Raw genomic sequence first — 22,033 nt, forward strand, 5'->3', positions numbered from 1 at the left:
CGAAAAGGTCAACTATTTTCTCGTTCTCTTTTCTTCCTTCTCGGTCCATCGATACTTGCATGTAAAATAGCGGCGAGTTGGAAAGGCCGAAAATAAAACGTCACAATAAAGCATTTCTCCTCGGTGTCGAGCAAATTTATGGGTCGCCGCTCGAGACTCGAGATCGATTAGAGACGCTTCTCCATCGGCCAGCGAAAAAAGGCACCCACCGTTAAAAGGGGTGGCCCCGTCGTTCTTCGCTCCTTGCGACAGAGTAATCCGACTCCGGGCGGGCGCAGTCTCTACCGCTGCCCACGATCTTACGGCTGCTCTCCAAAGAGAGAGAGAGAGAGAGAGAGAGAGAGAGAGAGAGAGAGAGAGAGAGCCTGTCAAGAAACGAGCCACGTAAAGTCGTTCCGCGCCTTTCGCGATAGTCGTGCCCTTATGGATCACCTTCTACTTCCATTTCCATCTCCTTGCTTTCTTTTTGCTTTGTCTCTCGGTGTTTTCGAACTTTTATTTTCTTCTTAGAAATCGACATGATCGATACCAATGTCAAGACTTATATAATTATTTTTTTGTATAATTAATTTAAAACGCGATCAGTCAATTTCATTCTTAAACCTTTAAGCTCTTTAATAATTTTTGATTGGCGTTAATACGTCACGTTTATATATATTTTTTTTTTATTGTAATCGAATGGATATCGGTTAAAAATATCGATTCATACTTGCCTCTTTCGCAAGATATTGTAATTGAACGATCTTACCTTATACATTTAATTCTTCTTTTTTTTCGAAGCCGAGACGAATTGAAATGGGTCGCATGTTGACAACAACGAAGCTTAATGTGCCGTGTGACAATGTTAGGAATGCGTTCGTTTAACGTGCATTCAAACTGGACTATGTGCCTTTTACTATGGCCCATGTTAAACGAATTACAAAGCTTGAGATCTGGTATTTCGTTAACGAGATAACACATTCTTCTTCTCGTTCTTCAAATACTCCTTTTCCTCTATCTATTTTAACAGTCAAAGAAATATTTGAGATATCTTGCTCCGTAATTTCTTTTTTTTTTCCTTTTCTTTTCTTTTTCTTTTTTTCTCTCTGCGAACAAGAATCATTGTTGAATCATCGTACAAATCGTTGTACGATGCTGTACGATCGTTAGAAAAATTTTGAATCAATGGTCATTCGATTAAATGATATTCCGAAATATTCTTTAAATCTGTATATGCATGTACACATATGCATTTCTGTGAAATATTAAAAGATTTTTTTTTCTTATAAAAAAAAAAAACAAAAAAAAAAAAAAGAAAAAAAAGAAAGAAAGAAAGAAAAGAAAAAATCCTTCAAAGGAACCGCAAAATTTGCAACCTGATTTTGACTTCTCAATATCATTTCACGTTTCCATGCGTTCGGTCGATGATATTAAATGTTAGCTTGGGTCTTAAGGATTGCATGCGTGAAGCTTATTACGTTTTTATCGCACATAAACCAAGTTTTAATTACACTCTTCTTAGCTTTACGATATCCTTGAAAGTTTCATCGAACGGCATATCTTGGAGCTTTATCGAACGACTTCTTCATTCAGGAGAGAAACGCGTAAAGTCGTCGAACGAGCGAGCCTAGTTTCGATCGTAGCGATGCGTCCATGAAATTGCCGTTCCTATCGCGAAACGGCTCCCTTAATGTCACTTTTCATGTCGCTCGTTTCATTAGGATACTTAAAGCATACTCATGCATCGGATTCTGACCGGTTCGATGTCACCAAAGATTTACCATTGCTTCTTTCTCGTCTTTAATAGACCAATTTTTTTTTTCTTTTTTTTTTAATCGTCCACAATATTTATCTAAACGAACAAACAAAAAAGAATAAACAAATTATTTTCCTCAGCGATATATTTCGTTCGTATAGGATATTTCAAAGAAATAAAACGATTCGATTATGAACACGTCGACGGCAGAGTAAACTTGTAGGAATATTTACAATGACACACGCGCACGAACACACATCGATTCTTTTTTTTTTTTTTTTTCGACAAAGAAAAGAAAGGGCATTCACTCGAGTGGATACTTCGAATAAACTAATATAGAAAACATTCTAGGATGTTTTCTATCGTGGAAAAAAGGAAAAGTCTGTTTGTCGAAATACGATCGTTTCTTTTTTTTTCTTTCTTTCTTTCTTTCTTTCTTTCTTTCTTTTTTTTTCATAAAGGTTTCCTCGAGTATGTGCATTTTCAATTCTTCGAAAGGTGATCACCTTCGAAAGTCGTCGAAAAGTAGGTGGGTTTCGAGCACCCTTACAAAATTTCGGCACGTTCTGTTCTCGAGAGCTCGTGCCAATCGAAAATACGAAAGATCTTAGAAGAAGGAGACGAGGATGAAGACTAAGGATGAGGAGACGGAGGAGGAGGAGGAGGAGGAGGAGGAGGAGGAAAGAGGAAAGAAAAGGGAGAGAACGAGGGGCAGAGAAATGAACGAGGAAGAAAAAAAACAGAAAAAAGAAAAAGCAAAAAAGGGTCGAAGATTCTTCACGTAGCACGTCGAGACAATATGCGTGGGCCAGAGAACGCAAACACGTCGTCGTGTCGGTGCGGCCTTTCTTCCAATCTCGAGAAGAACGTTTGCTCGCGTCCGTCCCGTTTACGTTTCGAGATCTCGAAGATCCATATAATTACTGTGAGAATCGTTTTTCAAGAAGCACGTAGCGCCACTCGAGTGTAAACGGAACGAGATACTTCTCGCGCCTCGATCCTGTCCCTTAAGGGATACGTTTGTTTAGGTAAAGGGTGAGATCTTTTGTTTCTGAATCATGTTCCGTGAATAGGAATGTCGACTCGAGTATTGGATACCTTCTTCTTTTTTCTTTGTCTTTTGTTTGTTTGTCTTTTCTCTTTTTATTTCCTTTTATTTTTTCTCTTTTTCTTCTTGGTCGAATTTTTAACCACTTCTCGAACACGAGCGACGTCACTTTACTAAACTAAATATAATCTTTGCGGTTGAAGTAATCGAAAAGATAGAAAAGAAAGAAAATGAAAAAAAGAAAAGAAAATATTTTTTTAATATCATTCCCGATCGACACAAGTTTGAGAAATAATTCATTGTCCACGAGGACTCATAATTTGCAACTTTCACTTCCGACTTTTCTAAATGTACGATTAATACGAACGAGTTATATTTTCTTACGTGTCTCATTAAGAAGAATGCTAATAAGTTTCTCAAACTATGGTTCGTTTACAACGAGATGCTGGCTCTAATGCTGTCGGAAAAAGATAAAAGAGTCGTCAGATCGCTGTTGTTCAAAATGAAATTCAAAAAGAAATCGTGATCTACGAGGGTGAAGATCACGTAAGCTCGATTTAAGAGGTCCCACGTTGAAAGGCGTAAGATAAAGCGTTTAAAGCTCGAAAGAAAAAGTTGGACCCGTTTGTCTCGTTAAGCTATCATCAAAATAATTTTCGATGTATCGTCCCTTCGGCCTAAAAAAAAAGAAAAAAGAAAAAAAAAAAAATAGGAAAGTCCAAATATGTTACTTGAAATATCGTACAATGGTTTATTTCATTAAGATGACGTCTATAAGGATTATTACGAAAAGGAATGTTGATAAAAGATTATATCCACTTGCTGATGAGATATCGATGAAATAAGTCGATGAACGAAATTGAAAAGGTAATATCATCGAAGTAACGGCGTATAATGACAGAATTATTCGTGAGAAGAAAAAAGAAAAAACGAGTTCAATACCTCATTATGGAGATAAAAGAAATTTGAAAAAGAAACAAAAAAAGAGGATTCAAACGTGAGACTAGATTTCTACGTTTCGTTTCGTCTCTAACGAAAAATTGTACGATAACGTTTCTAAAGTAACTCGTAATGTTTCGCAGTCTTTGAAATTATCGAATCTTACGCATAAAGGCGTCCCACGATCGCTTTTCTACAAAATAGATACATACACCGCTACGACTCTCCACGCATATTTGAAATCGCCGTAACAGTATGTGGGCACTACGATATTATACAAAGTTTATATACGAGCGGACGGAAAACAAGATTACGCCGATCGTAAGCTCTCAGCCATGGTCCTATCTTTCTACTCTCGTTATCCAAGTTGCCTATGTATCGACGAGAAAATAATAAACGTCAAATGTTCCTACAAAAGGAAAGAAAGTAAGAGAAGAAAAAGTAAAAACAAACGAAAGAGAAAAGAAAAATAATAGAGAAACGCTTTCTCCTTGCAACTCATACTATCGAAATAACCCGAACATATATTATATCGTTTATACGGGAAGAACATTTCTAAACATTTCTACGCGTTGATAATACTTTTCTAATGCGTCTATATAAACATAGATATATTTATACGTGCGATATATATCGCTTAAGTATATAGCTCGTTATTTAATTGCTTTCAGATGAAATTAGACACGGTCAACGTGTAAACGAATAAAAGAGCAACAGGCTATGCTGATCTGAAAAGTGATCGATCGAGATAATCATTGGCGCCAGCCTAGCAAACGATCGATCTCGTGGCAATGCTCTCTTCTAATATTTAAAAGACATACCGACAATAATAACGAGCCCTCGCGATTATTATTAGCCATGCCGCGTGTCCCGTTCATTGATTTACTCGGACTGTCGTTCCTCGATAAGCTGCTGGTAATGCATTGCCAAGTCTAAGCGCCAGTCAGACGTGTAAGTATATATAAATGTGTGTTGTGAGCCGGTGCATTGCGTGGCGTCGTAGAGATCTATGAGCTCGACATGTGACATATTCAATCAACCTCCTTCCAACGTCTCACGAACCGTATTAATATACATTCGAGAGAGAAAGGGATACACTTCTCGCGACACTTCTAGAATCGTTAAATGCATCGCAGAGGTATCAAATCTCTCATGTCGTTCTCGAGTCTCGTTCTCTTACCGTCGATGGATCGCCCACGCCCACGAATTCTTAGCTTTTACGAACTTGCCTCTGTTCCTTCTTCGACAATATTTTTTTTATCCACTCGTTCTCTTCCTGGAACTTTTCAATGGAGATTGCATCTCTCGAGAGGTATTTCGGAGAACATGATCTTGTGCTAGTAAGTGCATGCATGCGTACGTACATGTATGTACGTACTGTATATACATATACGTATACATGTATATACATATACATATACATATATATATATATATATATATATATATATATATATATATATGCCGAAAGATCGAGAGATCAGTTTTATCGCTGATCGTGGAAAATCTCGATAACTCACTGCGAAAACTCGCCTATCGGTTATTCACACGTTCGTTGCATGATGAACCGATAAGAGTCGATTCGTTATCAGGAGGTCCACGCTCGCGGAAGCTTCTATGGTGTCGTCTTTGTAAACGCAAAATTCCTTGAAAGTATAATCTCCATAAGTGTCTTATCGATGTTCACTCGATCTTGAGAAATAACGAATTGAATTATGAGAAAGAAAAGATATCGCGTTGTTTAAAGAAAATCATTTTTCTTTTGTTTTTCGTTATCTTCGGATAAAATGAAAAATCACGAAAGATTTGTTGAAAGTCTTTATGAAGAATTTTTCGATTAATTAAAAAATTTTTTATTTCACCGCACAAAAGTCAAAGTTGATACGTACAATGCCGATCTAAACGTCCGACGAATACATAATGATCGCATTTATTTTCTGTCTAGATTGTTATCGAATTACCCACGCGGATTATACGATAGCGAGGATAATTAATATTCATTTTAATTAAAGCCTTTTCCTTTCTCTTTATATCTCTCGGGTTCTCTCAAGAAGCGAGTTAGATTCGTTTTAACAATCCTCTTTTTCTTTTGTTTTTCATTTACGAAACAAGTTCCATACTCGACGGTGGTATCACTTACAGTAATTGGGAGTAATAATAAATAAGTACGTAATGACAAGGTGTAGGATGAAAAAGTTCAGAGGGCTTTTTGCGATAAAATCGCGCTACGGGTACGAGCAAAGAAATATTTTCTATCCTATTCCTTTGGTTATCTCATAATCGAAGATTAAAGTCTTGAACTTACGGTGCATCCCTCTTTTGATCCCAGCTATTAAATCTACTTAATCCTTGTAACTTGAATTCAATTATGTAAAGTTTTAAAAAGAAAATTCTAAAAACGTTTAATAATAATATTTTCTATCGGATAAGAGCAAATACATTCGTGTTTTCGTTTGTTTAACATCTACGGTTTAAATATTTCTTAAATTCCTCGAGATACACGTATTTACGTACTCTAAATAACTTTTGCCAGTTGCTCTTACAAGCCGATACGATTCATCAATGGTTGTTTACACAGCAGGCTACAAATGCTTTCCAGCCACGAATGCTTTGCATCGAACGCTAGACGAGAGAAATAGAGAAAGAAAGATATGCAGCGGTAGTAGTTATACTCAGAGAGATAATTAATTGCAATTATGCCGGGAGTTAAATTGCCTCGGTGAAAAGACAAAGGCGCATAAAGTAAGAATAATGTCAAAAGGCTCGCTAATGCACACACATCTTGTTCGCGGACATAAAGGTACCGATGTACCGAAGCGATTTATCACCGTTATAACGGCCAATGAGTGTAACCTGTCAGGTTGGCCTGGCAACGATTTGTCATCTGGCAGCTCTCGCTCCCGTCTCATATATATATATATATATACATATATATATATACATATATATATACATATATATATGTATACATATATACATATATATATGTATATTATATACATATACATATATATATATATATATATATATATGTGCACATATCTACGGGCCTTCAACTTCCACCCAACTGCGTTCCGATTGGTCGCAGCTCGGTAGAGCGATTTCATCTCGCCTTCTTTTACGCTAATGCGAGTGTCAAAATGACACGTGCGAGGAATAAAATGCGTCGCTGTTCGAAGTTTACGCACGAGAAACCGATTTGTCACTTTTCTTCGATGACACTTTTGTAAAAGGTGTCGTTAAAAACGGGAAGGGTAGGAAATGGCCTTTAAAAGTGTTTATTTATGACGTTGGAGAATGAAATGAGAGAAAAACGTTTGGTAAGTCATTGAGTATCGATCGAAATTCTATTTCATGTTTGTTTCAGATTATTTTAATGCGAAGGAAAGTGTAAATTTAAAATATGAAGAAAGATTGTTATTATCGTATTGTTTGTATAATCCCAAGTGTATAAACGCAATAATTAAGAGATAATCTCGTCGTCCAATTTGTTTCGAAGATTGAGATCCGTTCGTGTTATCTGCCCGGGGAGTGCAATTGTAGGAACATAGACACCATCGGTGCGATAGATTGCACGCGCGCGTAACCGCGTTATCATTTAACAGTGAGACGTTAGAAGCAGACAGCACATGCGCTTATGTATCAGCACGTTTTCATGCATGTTAAGTAATACCCAGAGGGCTCGTAGAATACGTCTCGGGGATGAGATAGTGAGTCCGACGAGAATATCCTGTGTATTCATTCGCATAAATATTATTTTGCTTTCGAAGAGGAATATATTTGGCGTTTATGACTTTTATGGGTACCATTACGAAATTATGATTTACCTTCAAAGAGGAACATATTCCTACCTCCGACATAATTAGAATATTCCTATGGCGTAACAATTATTAATTAAATCGATGAATAAATTGGATATTAAGAAAAATCAGTATACAATTTGGTATCATTGTGTTACGGGGAAATTATAAAGGTGCGAAAGAAGGGATCATCAAAGGCCATTTTACGGCTGGATGGTCGATCGTCATAGAATAAAGAATAAATCGAACAAATCGATCGTCCGATTATATTTCCATCTTTATCGTTCCTAACGAAATCACAGAGTACTAACTGGCGATTATCCATCGACACTTTAGGTCCCTCTTTTGAAACCGAAAGTAGGAGTTTTGGTCGGAAGAGAGGAGTGGCAAGAAAATGAAAAGAAAAAGTGAAGTTAAAAAGAAAAGAGAAATAAAGGATGCTTTTGAGAATAATAAAAAGTATGGTGTTCGCGCCTACTAGTTGGTATGCGAACGCCGGGGCTTCTGGTAAATTTGCAGTCACTTTACTCCGTAATGACGTTACGCGGTTACAGCTTCCTTGTGTTTTCACCCTGTTTATGCATTATGCAAGGGGGCAGAAGAAGGTATATAAAAAAGAAGCATAAAGATCTCGAACGTGCGTGTGTACGCGCGTGTGTGCGTGCAAGTGAAAGAGAGACAGAGAGGAGTAGTAGGGATAATGAGAGGGCGGTCGACGATGCCGGTTTAATCATCTCGCGAAACACCTAACGGCTGTTACTCACGGCTCGCTTCGTTGACCATAGTCACCCAGGGCACATCGCTTTTTCTTCTTCTTACCACACTCGTAGCTCTACTCGAGGAGTCGTGCAAAAATGTACTGACGTCATGACGAAAGGATTAATAAAAGGATCAAGAAGAATTTTTTTCTTCGTTACGTCCAAGCCTTACTCTAATACTTCTCCCTTGGTATTTTGATTAATGGATATCGTCGGTTCGATAAAGGCCCTGGATCTATCGTGGAATGAAATCTGTAATTAGATCGCTGGATTGAAAGTATCATTACAAGTGAAGAACCTCGATAATACCTATCTACTTACGTATGTTCTCTCTAAAGAAACAAAAACGACTTCTCATATGTTGAATTTATTTTTTAATAATCTCATCGACCGATTTACTTTCATTTCTTAAGCCTGACGTATTCGACTTATTAAACGTCATTGAGTAACGAACGAAATTCAGAGTATCCTAATAATTGTTTCTCAGTAAAATAACGATAAATATCGAAAATTTCGTGGAAATTGTCCTTGAAATGATTTATCTCTCGTTCACGTCTTCTTCACCGTTCGTTCATTATCGCGATTCGTTACACTCTTACATTTTAAATCCCTTTTTATTTCAAGAAAGTAAGATACGAAGTCGAAAATGGCAAGACGAAAGAAAGAGAGGGCCGCCGGTGTTTCCAGAAAGAACTTCATCGACGTTATCGCTGACCGTGTGCCGGAAGGAGGTGCAATAAATCATGGACACAACGTCCCAAAGTGAAAATTATCGGAACGGGAGATTAGAGTAGCGAGCTTTCGCAGCTGTGACCGTGTGTCTGCACGTCACGAGCAAACGAGAAAGAGAGAGAGAGAGAGAGAGAGAGCGAGAGCAAGAGAGAAACCGAAAGAGAGAGAGAGAAAGAGAGAGAGAGAGAGAGAGAGGAATCGGAGGCTGCGCGATTCCTTGCGGACCAGCAGCTTTCCGTTGCCTGATTCGTCGGTTGCCGTAGCTCCTGCGCTGCTGGCTGGTTTGCTTGCTTTATATAAGCGTCGCGCGTAATGGCGCGGTTCTCGCGCTCGATAAGATTTGAGTCGCTCCGTGTACTGCTAAATGCGATTATATCGATGTAATCGTCGAAAGAGTGCATTACGCGAGCCTCGATTATACGCTAATTTGTTGCCACGGAACGGATTTACTCTCTTTTTTTTTTCTTCTTTTCTTTTTCTTCTTCTTCTTCTTCTTCTTTTCTTTCGTCTTTATTTCCTGTAGAGAGAGAGAGAGAGAGAGAGAGAGAGAGAACTCGTCGAGATCGGTGTCTTACTCCTTCTTTCTCTAACGAGCCTCCTACGTGATTCCTCAACGTAAAACGAAATAATAAAAGGATATGTTGAGAGTGAAAGATGAAGTTATGATAGAGTCTAAGGGAAAGTACATTCTTCTAAAGAAAATTCTTGGAAATCTTTCAAGTACGACCTATGTGGAAAGGAGGAACATTAGTCTAACATTTTCTAAGCTTCGTAATTTGCATTTATAAATTGCGACCAGAGAGGCGCCAGGCGCCATACTCGCGCGCGGCTCTTGCATCGTTCTATAAATTATTTTTAATATGCGACAAGATTGCGGCTAACATTCTTGATGCAATCGTCGGAAAGTTAACAGTTCTTCTCTCGGTCGAGGTGTTACATCATAGAAATATTTTGTGATACGTTGACTTCAGTCGTTTCAAATATAGAATACATGTCAGCCGTGATATATTTAATTAGCTATCCATAATCAGGCGTTAAACGTGCAAGATCATTTTACAAGCTAAGTTGTAGTAAATTACTTGAAAAATACAAGCAAGGAAAAGAGATAAAGATTACCATCTGACACAATATTTTTATGCTTTTTGAACACCATACGAGGACCATTACTTATTCATAATGGGATTAAGGGCAAGGTGGTGCAATAATCCGTGGGTTGCTCACAGAGGGACAAACGAGAAGAGAGAAAGAAAGAAAGAAAGAAGGGGGGAGAGAGAGAGAGAGAGAGAGAGAGAGAACGTTTCTCTCGCTTTCGGCATCATCGAATGATAAAACAGTGCCCTCCTTCACAAAATCAAAGTCGCTCGACGAGAGTTTTTACGGGGCATTAAGCCATGAAATTGTAATTTTAATTGCTTCTCCATCTTTCTCGAAGACAGTATGAGTTAACTTGACAGCGATTTCGCGTTTAAAATTAAGCAGAACACCTGTAACACATTTGGCCTCTCTCTCTCTCTCTCTCTCTCTCTCTCTCTTTTTCTGAAAGTCCACGTCACGATTCGAGCGATCTCATGAAATGAAATTTGTCCTGAATGAATTTATCTCTCTTCGATTTAAGAAAGGGAAAATTCATTCAATTCTTCGAATCGAGTTTATATTCGAAGGAAAAGTCATTGAATGAACGGCCTCTGCATCCCAACGGGCTATCGACCATTGTGACTCTATCGGCATGACTAACGTACCCCACGTACCTATAACTATTACCGACAACAAGGGCGGCTCGTGTACATACGAGACGACCACAAATAGACTGTGGCCATTATTATCGTTGTTGTCGTATGCCACGGAGAACCGCCGCGGTATAACCATGCATCTCTATTTTCCCTCTCTTTTCTTCTTTCCGAGACGAGATCGCATCGAGATCGATTTATCTTGGGGACGTCGGTAGATCGCCAGCACGATTACTCTTGCCAACAATATCTCACGCCTCCGAACTATTCAAGAATCCTACTTCTGCCACCGTACTCTCTCTCTCTCTCTCTCTCTCCCTCTCTCTCTCTCTCTCTTTCACGCGTTACTCTGACTTACGATTCAGAGTTCTTGTTCCCGAGAGAGATCGGAGACCTGGACCAACGATGATTCATAGAAACGTAGGCCACACGGCTGCTTTACTGCAATTTTATTTTACCTCGTTGAAAGCGATCGCTCTCGTTGAAAAGACGACGAGATTGCGGAATACCTTATGCAAGATAGACCTTTGAGAAGCTTAAGGAGAGGATAATATTCGTTTGCTTTTAATGTCGCATTAATTCTATCGAAAAGGCGATACTTTCCATTACCGTTCAATTTATGTTAATATTAGTAACTTTACTTGATGGGGATTTAAATCGCGTATAATATTACATTCTACGATTGATAAATATACTGTGCTCTTTAAATTCAATATTTATTCGATATTCTTAATTTACATAAATATCGAATCGAGTGAGCTTTCACTGGTAAGGTATGTCGAATCAAAGATAACCCATTGTTGCTATTATACGAATACCTCTCAGAGAAATTATAAATATAACTGTTACGAGTCACGTTTTCGATAAATCATAAATCGTATAAGCTAATCGATAATGTCAGCGTTGATAGAAACGTAAAAATAGATAGCGATAATAAGAAAACTAAGAGATAACATGAGAAATTTGAAAGCTCCGGTCTCCGAATATATCGAGTTGACAAAGTCAATGAGTTTCATAGTGATGCAAATGAAACGTTCTCCGTCGACAGGAAAACCATCCCGTTCCGTGAGAAATTTGTAGAAAGCATTGTGTTGGAACTGTTTGTTCGGTGACACCGATGTGTTGCAACTCGATAAACCTTTGCCCGTGAACGCGTGGAGGTATCCATTTTCAAGAGAGTTTGAGAATTCGAAAGTACATCGTTACGTTTCATTCTAACGAAAACATATAGATAATAATTTACGAGTGGCTCTTGTAAGAGTCGTAACAACAAACGTAATAGCTTACCGTTCTAACAATTGTTCTCCTTTGCTCGTCGTTAAATTTTGTAGGAAAAATAAAAGATAGTTCAATTTGATGGCAGTTATCGTTACTACTGGCTCGACAGTAAAGAGCGTAGGAATATTGTAAGGAAAGTTTATCGCGAAATGCTCGCACTCAAACGCCGATTTGTCTCGTACATCGAACAATAAAGTTTCCTTCGTGGCAGGAATGCATGAACGTTCGAACGGCGATAAATACGTACGTCGGCACGAACTCGATCTTAAAAAGGGCTTACGACTTCCGCGGAATTTCAGCGGGCAGATCTCTTTCATTTCATTTCGTTTCATTTCCTTTTCTTTATCTTCTTTTTATCTTACCTTTTTCTTTTTATCTTACGGCAAAATATAATTTCCTTGTGATCGAGTGCTACGTGTAGTATATCATCGATAATATTCCGAAAGCGCATTTAGATCCTGGTACATGCGTAAGTGCATGCGTGGCTGCGTGCGTGCGTGCGTGCGTGCGTGCGTGCCTGCCTGCCTGCGTGATTTTCATGCAAAAGGCTCGTCGAATTGCCCGTAGGAAAGACGCTGGTGTCGATGGCGATGTCGTTATTAGAGAATATAAATCGTAAATAAGGTGCGTTGACAGTTTCGCCTTCTCCGACGTTGTAACATCAACGCTAGTGGTGTGTGGCAACACCCATGTAAAATAGGTAAATGCGAATAAACGACGTGGAGAACGTGTCGCCGTTCGTACTATTATATCGACGGAAAATTTATGCGATTAACTAACGCGCAGAGTCCAATGCCGGATACGCGGAAAATAAATTGCACGAATTCTCTACTTTTATTGAGATAGAGAGAGAGAGAGAGAGAGAGAGAGAGAGAGAGAGCATTTTTTACTATCTTTCTTTTGATCAATGGCTCGTTAAGTGCTTTACAATAAAATAATTAATTCACGAACACGTGTTCTCTCGATTTCTTATGTTCTTCAAGTCTGCGAGTTGATAAAGTAGATTCCTACTGTGACGTTTCATCAAGATGCTTTACATATTAGATTCTTCTATTTTGTTTTTCTGTCTCTTCCTACTTCGTACTATCTGTTTAGAAAAGCAGAGCATTGCTGGTGGCCGAGTTTCGCGTGTCGTTACCCTTGAATCCGGATTTAACGGCTGCATTTATGCTAATATACCGGCGTCGCCAAGGTGTGCACACGCGAACCAAGAGCAGGCAGGCTCGTGTTCTTGTTCTTGTGTCTGTGCATGTTCCCCGTTGACTTTTATTTCGTTGGACCACCGTGAACTAATGACCGACGTGATAAACCTCGAGGCATCTTTTACGAAAAATTATCTTCCCTTTATTTTATAGTTTCTCCACTTCCTTTTTATCTTTTCTTTCCTTCTGTTTTATTCACAATCCTGCATAAGATCGAAGAAACATACCGACTTGTTCCCACGTATCTTTAATTTAAAGGTTTACTCGTAGTAAATGGAATTTTTAACGTCATTACCAAAGGATTAATTAATGAGTCGTTGACATTACGGCAGACGTTCGTTGACGCAATTCACTTGCAAGTCCGTGCGTCGTGACAACGAAGAAGAAAAAAGAAAAAAAAAAAAAAAAAGAAAAAGAAAAAGAAAAAAGAAAATTCATTACGTTCCATAATTCGTTACGTAAATTCTTCAGTTGTTTACACTGCGTGAGTTTGTTGAAATAATGAAAACAAATTATCGGTAATAAGCGGTTCTAAAAATGTAGAAATAATCTTCCCCCTCCCTCCTCTCTCTCTCTCTCTCTCTCTCTCTCGTAAAATTATATAATGTATCGAGCTTCGTTATCTCCATCTAAGAAATTCCTCGTAATCAGTTAATTAGTAATAAGGCAAGCCTGGCGGCTAATTTTGGTCCGTTTGGATGAAATTTTACGGTCACTCCGCTAATCCTTCCCTTTCTAAATTAAATTCGATCCGTACAACTAATTTTCCGATAAGGTACACGTATAATTATCTGCTTAAATCGTGGATATCATTATGTCTCCCACGTTTTCATTCCTGTCGTTGACTATCTTTTTCCCTCCACCTCAGCTTTCTTTTTGTCGTGCTCGAGCGAGCTTTTAAAATCGTGTCGACAAATGGCACGAATATCATTTTACGAATTTACTTAGCTTGTGAATGCTCTTATCTATGTCGAATTAATAAACCGTGAAAATAATATCGGCACGGTTGTAGTGATTGACTTTCCATACGAGTATAGATTCGGAATGATTTTTTGCTAGTTTTTCCAGTTACTTTTTTTCCCCACTATTTTCTTCTTTCGCCTTTTTTTTTTTTTTTTTTGTTCGTTCGTCACGCGTTATTAAATCCACGTAGGTCGTATTATGTACGTATGCAAGGGGCAATGCAAAGTGCCGAAAAAACATTTACACGACAGTAAATATGTCCGAGTGCGGTTTCCTGCATGACCATTTTGGTCGACGGTTTGGATTTAAGCGCGGGTGTTGCGCGTTGTTTTTACTTCGTTTCGCGGTTTCATGATTTATGTACTTCATGTTAAATCACGGATTCTCTCCGACGGTGCAGAGAACTGCACGGTGACCGTGAAAGAATTTAATGCGTCCATTTACCTTGATTAAAAAAACGAAGAATAAACGATGCCAGCGATGAAATTACTAACGTTTTGGACACGCAAAGATAAGTCCGCCTAACGTGAGTACACGTTTAAGAAGATCATAAATAATGCGTTATTATCTTTAGGATGAAAGGGTTGTTAAACGTCATAACTTGAAAATTACGATTTTATGATCTCTTCTCAGTTCAAATTCTTATCGATAATAAACCTCCAATTGCTTCGTGAAGTATCGGGTTTAGCGAACGAAACTAATAAATAATTCTCGATAATCGATCGTTACGTTATTGCGTTTCGATATCGATCGTGGTAATAAAAAACATATGCAACAAGAGAGCCTAGATTCTAGAAAGGAAAGAAAGACATAGAACGAGCGAATGTAAAGCTAATAAAATTATAATAAATCTGTGCGATTTAAATGTCTTTGACTGAATAACTCAATCCGCTTAAATCTTTTTTTCATCGTGGGATTGATCCAAAGATCAGTTTACGATTACGAATACGGAGTTATCTCCGCGAGTAGGCCGTAACGATGACTTTTGCTAGCGAATAGGTAAATGTAAGGCCATCCCATTTGATTTTTCAAATCAACCAGACTTTATATCATGGAGAACGTAAGAAAAGGTTCGAATATTATCGAAGTATTGAATAAGATAGAGAGATATTTTTCGAAATACCAAATGAAAGATCAATCGAGTTTCGATGAAGCGGATAGAAAATAATCATAGAACTATAACTCGACCTGATTTCTCTAACAATTAATGTACGAGCATTATACGAGCCATTGTCTCGTTGTACTCATTATCATTTGGCACGTCAGTATGTAGGCATCGCTACCTAGATTTCTCGCGCCTCCTGGCGCCGCATATATCGCGATAATGAAGGTAATTCATTCGCTTTTATTCACCGTGTCATTTTCGTAGGAGTAAGACATTAACGTTCTTGTTGGGTACCTTCCAAAGAAGCACGAACAACGCGAACGTGGGCGGATCTTGCACGTCATCCTTTCCCGACGTCTTCCTCTTTCTTTCCCTTTTTTTCTCATTTTTCTTCTTTTTTTTTTTTTTTGTTTCTTCTTTCTTCTTCTTTTTCTAATCATCGATGTCACCTAACTTTTATTTCAACTCGCCTCGTTTCTAACCCTTCGTATTTTCCAAATTGATTTTCTTCTATCGATATTAAGAATATAAGAAGACATAAACGAAGACACGCGTAATCGCGGTAGCGACCATAGATAATTCTAAATCCTCCGTAATGTTTCCTAATTGTCCGCAATTACGTCCTCCTCGTTGTAATCGGTTTCATTCAATTAACTCCATGGTGGCGTGCCATGTCAGATATCCGCGAGTCGTTTCTACCTATCGCATCTACATAAACGCCATAAATGCTTTTAACATGTTCGCCTGTACTTTTCGAATAAATTTATGCTTAAGATAAATATTCCCGACAATGTTTCACTCGACTGAAATGAGAACGATCTTTCCGATACCGTATCTTCTTTTCTCTCTAGAAAATGTCATATATATACATATATATATATATATATATATGTGTGTGTGTGTGTGTAATATTATAATAAATCTGTCGCATTCGTAAAAAAAGAAAAGGTAAAATGAAATAATAAAAAAAATATCAGAAATTTAAATTCGAATGGATTTATCGGATGAAAAGCGATTTAATCGAAAGCAATTGAACGCATTCATAATGAAAGGATCCTCGGATGTCACCGTGGCAAACTAAAAACAGTATCTTTAAAGAAACAAGAATTTCAGGTTTTTCGTTGACGGATAAAAAATACGAAAGGAAGAAAAGACAGAAAGGGAGGAAAGAAAAAGGAAGAAAGATAGAAAGGAAGAAAATAAGAAAAGGAAAAGAAAAATGTTCAGAATTGCTTAATACGTAATAAATATGGAGCATCATCTTTGTCGGTGCCGCTTTAATTGGTGTCTGGTTTTGGAACCAGTCCTTACCTTACCGATATATACCAACCTCGGCTCGATGACTTCGACGAAGAGGACCATTCACAAACGACGCCATGAATGAGTTTTGCTACCAATCTGCGTCTCACCTCCTGCTCCTCTTCCTCCTCCTCTTTTTTTCCAACTATATACGATTAAAAACGTTACCGTCGAAAAATATCCGTTCTTTAAATGCTTTCGCAAATCCGGTTCTCTCAAGGTCAAGACGTTCGATCGAACTTCGATTTTTAAAAGATCATCTTCTAGATTTATTTTCAAAAATGATTATTTGCCGATAATACACGATTTTCTAATCGAACGAAAACGGCTCGACGTAGTACGAGCTGTCTTATCTTCTCTTAAATATCGAAATAAAAAAGTTCAACAACGGAGAATGCTTGGTATTCGTAGTATCAGACAGAAAAAAGAAAAAAATATAGATAGCAGAACAGAAATAAAAGAACCACTTATCTTGTAAAGTTAGAAAATATTAACATATAGAGGAATATTTTTCTTTATCATCGTGGTTCATTAAGAAGAAGTCAAGCTTTTACTTTCTCTCTCTCTCTCTCTCGTTATTCGACTTAGTCGATGTAGTCAGACCAATCCCTTTAATATACATACACTAGGCGTACACGTAATAACAGTAATTTATAAAGGTTAATTCTCTGGAATAGAGATAAAAGAGAAGGAGTAAAAAGCAGGGTGGCGTGGTTTGCACGCGCGAAGAAGGGACTCCTCGTAAAGTGTTCTCATATGGATCTCGTCTAATAATAAAAGAGAAAAGAACAGTCGAAGATGAGGAAAAAGAAGAAGAAAAAGAAAAAGATGTTCCGTTGATAATGGGACAACTTCTTTCGTACTCGTCCCCGAGGAGTAGATATATCCAGGTGTTACGATATAATTTACAAGAGGGAGAGTAATGTTACTCTCTATACGGTAAGCCTTTCCTTCATATTTTCTCCGACACTTATCCACCAGCCCGGAGGGCCAGTGTAACTCGAAAGACAGAAAAAGAGAGAGAGAGAGAGAGAGAGAGAGAGAGAGAAAGAGAGAGAGAGAGAAAGCTTTATGTTTGCCGCGATTCAGGTTCAGCCTCGTCATTTACGCCGAACTCGAGCTCGCGCATTTATCACCATTTCATGCAAATTCCAAGAGTCGAGTCGAATTAAGTCAAAGAGCAAAGGGAGCGTTATCCGGTAAATCAAAAGAACGATTCTTATTTCTCAGAGCATACCCGCAAGATGTCAGATTTATTTCGCGAGATTGGATAACGTTAATGTGTTGGTGAATTGGTACGTATTATATTTTTAAGATACGTACAAGAAAACTAGAATAAAAATATGTAACAATTTGTTTAAATCCTCGTACGCATTATCCTCGAATAATGAACGATAATAAAATAATGACGGTATATACGCTAAAAAGGCGCCGAGATATCTGAAATAACTCACGCAATGTCGCTGCACAATTTTATCAAGATGTTACAGGCGCCACTGATGAGTATATATATATATATGTATGCCCGTGATTAGTGACTCACGTCGAGCAAAGTCCGACTCATGTCAAACGGGCTACCGTGAGAATTATTTGCGATTCGTCGATATCTACATCCCAAGTATTTTCCCAAAGTGAATCGTTTGGAATTTCTTCATAATCGAGATTCACAGGAATCATCTTTCGATATAATCGATCAAGACGATTTTTACCTTTCAATAGAATTATAATTAAATGTTAGATTTAATTGTTTTTAAATTTAATTTCATTCGTTCGATCATATTTTTCGATCGTTTTGTTTCTTTTAATCGTACCGTTAATTAATCGCAATTATAGAATCAATTTTTTTTCTTTTTTTTTTTTTTTTTCATCCAATATCGATATCTATTAACGCAAGATCTACGGTTGATCGAGTCACAGTAACAAGGCAATTACTGTAACTCGTATGTATCGCAACTAAGTCGTAAACGTATGATCGTTACTCTTTTCTATAGACGTGCCGCCAAAGAGATTAAAAAAGAAAGAAAGAAAAAAAAAAGGAAAACAGAAAAAAATAAAAGAAAGAAAAAAAAATGGAAAACACAAAAAGGAAGAATAAAGGTGAATTTATTCCTTCATTAAGAATACGTTCAACTACTTTATAGTGTCATAAGTATTACTCGCAGAAAATGAAATCTGTCTTTTAATAGTTTAAGAAGATTAATACGTCTCGCTAATTTCATCGGAGATATTTATTACCTGCTTCTAAAGTATTATTACGATTATTTAATTCGCCTACCGTGAATTAAATAAAATAAGAAAAATTTCTTAACGACTTTCTATTGATTCTTAATGATCAAATGAGAATTATTAAAGTATCGAAATGAGATCGAACGTTATCTTATTAATTTTACATATAATCAATGTTTTATCTAAAATTCGATAGATTTCCCCAAGTAAATTCCTATCCTCTGATACGTCTACTACTATTCTAGGATACATAATATGTATTAAAGATAACAACGCGATAATACGTTCTACGGATGAAAGAAGATTTCCGTCTGCTTTTTTTTCGTAAAAACATGTAACTATCGACTAAAAAGAAAATCACGATAAGAGATTCACAAGCACGTTTGTCTACCGTAGCTTGATTCTTCTCCCTCTCTCTCTTTCTAATTCCTCAAACGTTATCATCGAATTCCTTGACAGAACGATGATTCATTGGCCGATGATTCAATGCCACCGATAGATACTTTCCTTCGTTGCGTGAGATAATCCAAAATTATATCCCTAATCCGCTTACGATTACGCGGGAGCTGCTTTTATCGATATTCTTTACCGCCTACCTGGTACGATCGAATCATATAGAGCCTGTTCGGTGGCCTATCCGTGTTCGAACACCCACGGAAAAGGATCACGAATGATTCACGACGATGATCTCGATCGTAGAAACGAACGACTCCGATCCGTCTAAGAAAACATTCGTCATCGATTCTTCGATAGTTACGCTATGTTCGTTCGAATAGAGAAAGCTCCTCTCTCTTCCTCTCGTTTTATTTTCTCTAATATTTTTATTTTATAAGATATTTATGTTTGGTAATGTGACGTGAATAAATGAATTCGATATTTTATCATAGAATAAGATCTCTCCCTAATCGGATTAACAATTACATTATATTAATTGAACGTGCCTATTCGCCTTCTCTTACAAACTTAATCGATGGTTTTATTTTTTTGGAAAAAAATCTCTCCTAGCCTTGCATTCTTCTTCTTCTTCTTCTTCTTCTTCTTCTTCTTTTTTTCCTTCTTTTCTTTTTTTTTTTTTTTTTTTTTTTTTTCATCGTAGAATGACACCGATCTTTTCCATTTCATAGCTCTTACTTAAACGATATTGCGTGAATAGAATCAATTATTAATGGAAGGCCATGACAAGATGGACTCGTAGGAATAAGAGTAAGAGGGTTAAAAATCACAGACAGTATCTTTCGTCTCGGGTTAAACGAATTTTCCATGTCATCAAGTTTAGTCTCTGGATTAGATCAATTTGTGACGGACGTATGTACACGTAGATTATTGTCCTTTTAGAATAATTCTAAATGATATGCAAGAAATATTTCGATTTAATTTCGAAGAAAGGATTCATATTTCGTTGTTCTCGTTCGTAATATCAATATGTATGTTTCTTGAAAAAATAATTTCAATGAAGCCAATCTTGTTTCTTTCGCACGTGTTCGGGTACGAGGACATTCGCGCAATTCACCGTAAGAGAAAACGTACTTAACATCTCGTCCATTACGGTACGTGAGAAGGCGTGTTTTCACGGCGCGTGAGAGGCGTCTCGACTTCGGGACGGACCAATCGATGATTTCTCGAGAGTCATTAACTCATATAACGAATGATACTGGATCCCCCAGCGTGCTCGTTCGATACCCGCCATGCTGGAAGCTACCGATGTCTATCTACTTGCATTAAGTAAATAGAATCCGTAGAAGAAACGGTTCGAATACTTGTCTCGACCACTTTACTCTGGAAAAGCTAATGTGATACGTTCGGTGAAAGTGTACCACTTCGTAACTATAGCTCTTATGTTATTTTTCTGATAATAACGTTTCCAAAGAAAGAAAAAAGAAAAAAAAATTAAAAAAGAGGGGGAAAAAGAAAAACAAACGAACAAAAAGAAAAGAAACGAAGAGAAATGAAGTTAATTCTTATAAAGATTATATAATCGTTCGATTATTTTCTATCAATTGATGATAACAATGTAATAATGAATAACGATCATAAACGAATGATACGATATAAATGACACGAAAAAATTTGAATGAGAGGTTTGCTAATAGGAAATCTCGCTTCGGTAGGTCAGTAACAGGATTCTTTCCGATGACCAATGACGAGACGTAATTGTTAACCATCGAAAGCAAACGTAGCGAGGGGGAAAAAGGAGAAGATGTTTGACACCTTCCCGATAAGATAGCAAGAACCGATCGTCATCGTGAAGAGTTCGATGACGAAATACGACGCGCCTCTTCCCTTTTGCTTCTACTTTTTTTTTTCTTCGTTTTTTTTTTTCTCTCTCTTTTTTTTTCTTTTTTTTTTTTTTCTTTTTTTTTTTTTTATACGAATAGCCGGCGCTTCCTCGGCCATCGATCGCACTTTTATCGGCAAAACTTAAATGCCAATCCAGTCGAACGCGATTCGTCGAGGTACTCGTGTCGTATCTCTTATATTTATCACTCGTGTCTAATAAATCTCGTGCGTGAATAATTTTCGTTTCTCTTAAATTATCTGCACTTTGTCAAATAGAGGGAAAAGAATAATCGTACCATGTGGGATATATAAAAATCGTTTCGGAGCATCGTAACAAGCAGATACACCTCTTCCTACTGTGAAAAGTACGTTTCAGTGTTGCTATTAAAGCTCTTCTTTTCTCGCGAAACGAATTTATGCTAACGAGTGTGGTGGAGCCCGAAGAATGACGAGGTATTTTAATGTTTTGCACGCACGCTGATCCGTTCGTTAAACTTTGAAAATAAAAAAAGAAGAAGAGAAAGAAACTCTCTCTCTCTCTCTCTCTCTCTCTCCCTCTCTCTCTCTCTCTCTCTCTGTCTTTTCTTTCATCCTCGTGTAAAAGGTGAAATCACGTCTTCGTGGGTGCATGTGAACGGCATGCACTTTGCGCGGGTGGCAGAATAGAGCGTTTAGAGATTAGAGCGGGTCTTATTTATTGTCAATAAAGCGCCGCTAGTTTTCCCTCATTCTCCCTCTCCCTCTCCCTCTCTCTCTCTCTCTCTCTCTCTTATTCCGTGTAGAAATTCAGAAAATCTTTCCATACCTTTGCCAATCCTTTTCAGAGACATCGTCGTCTCCTCGACGACAGATATTCTATAGTAAGACGATAATTTACAGTCGTGTACGTTTGACTTTTATTCGCCGGCATCGTTTTCATTGTACCGCGCGTGCAAGTATTTAGA

General features: G+C 37.6%; 1 protein-coding gene across 2 annotated transcripts in view; it reads left to right on the top strand.

Moving 5' to 3' along the window:
- The window catches only part of LOC124950706, a 64,259-nt gene that overhangs the window by 30,300 nt on the left and 11,926 nt on the right, over nt 1-22,033 (top strand). Inside the window, exon 1 of one of the 2 annotated variants that reach the window (XM_047497846.1) lies at nt 17,506-17,525. The exons of the other annotated variant lie outside the window; for it this stretch is intronic. The gene's annotated coding sequence lies outside the window, so the exon portion shown is untranslated. Of the gene's footprint in view, nt 1-17,505; nt 17,526-22,033 lie in introns of those variants that run through there. 2 annotated transcript variants of the gene reach the window in all.

Source organism: Vespa velutina, chromosome 7 (genome assembly GCF_912470025.1).
Source record: "Vespa velutina chromosome 7, iVesVel2.1, whole genome shotgun sequence".
NCBI classification, from domain to species: domain Eukaryota; kingdom Metazoa; phylum Arthropoda; class Insecta; order Hymenoptera; family Vespidae; genus Vespa; species Vespa velutina.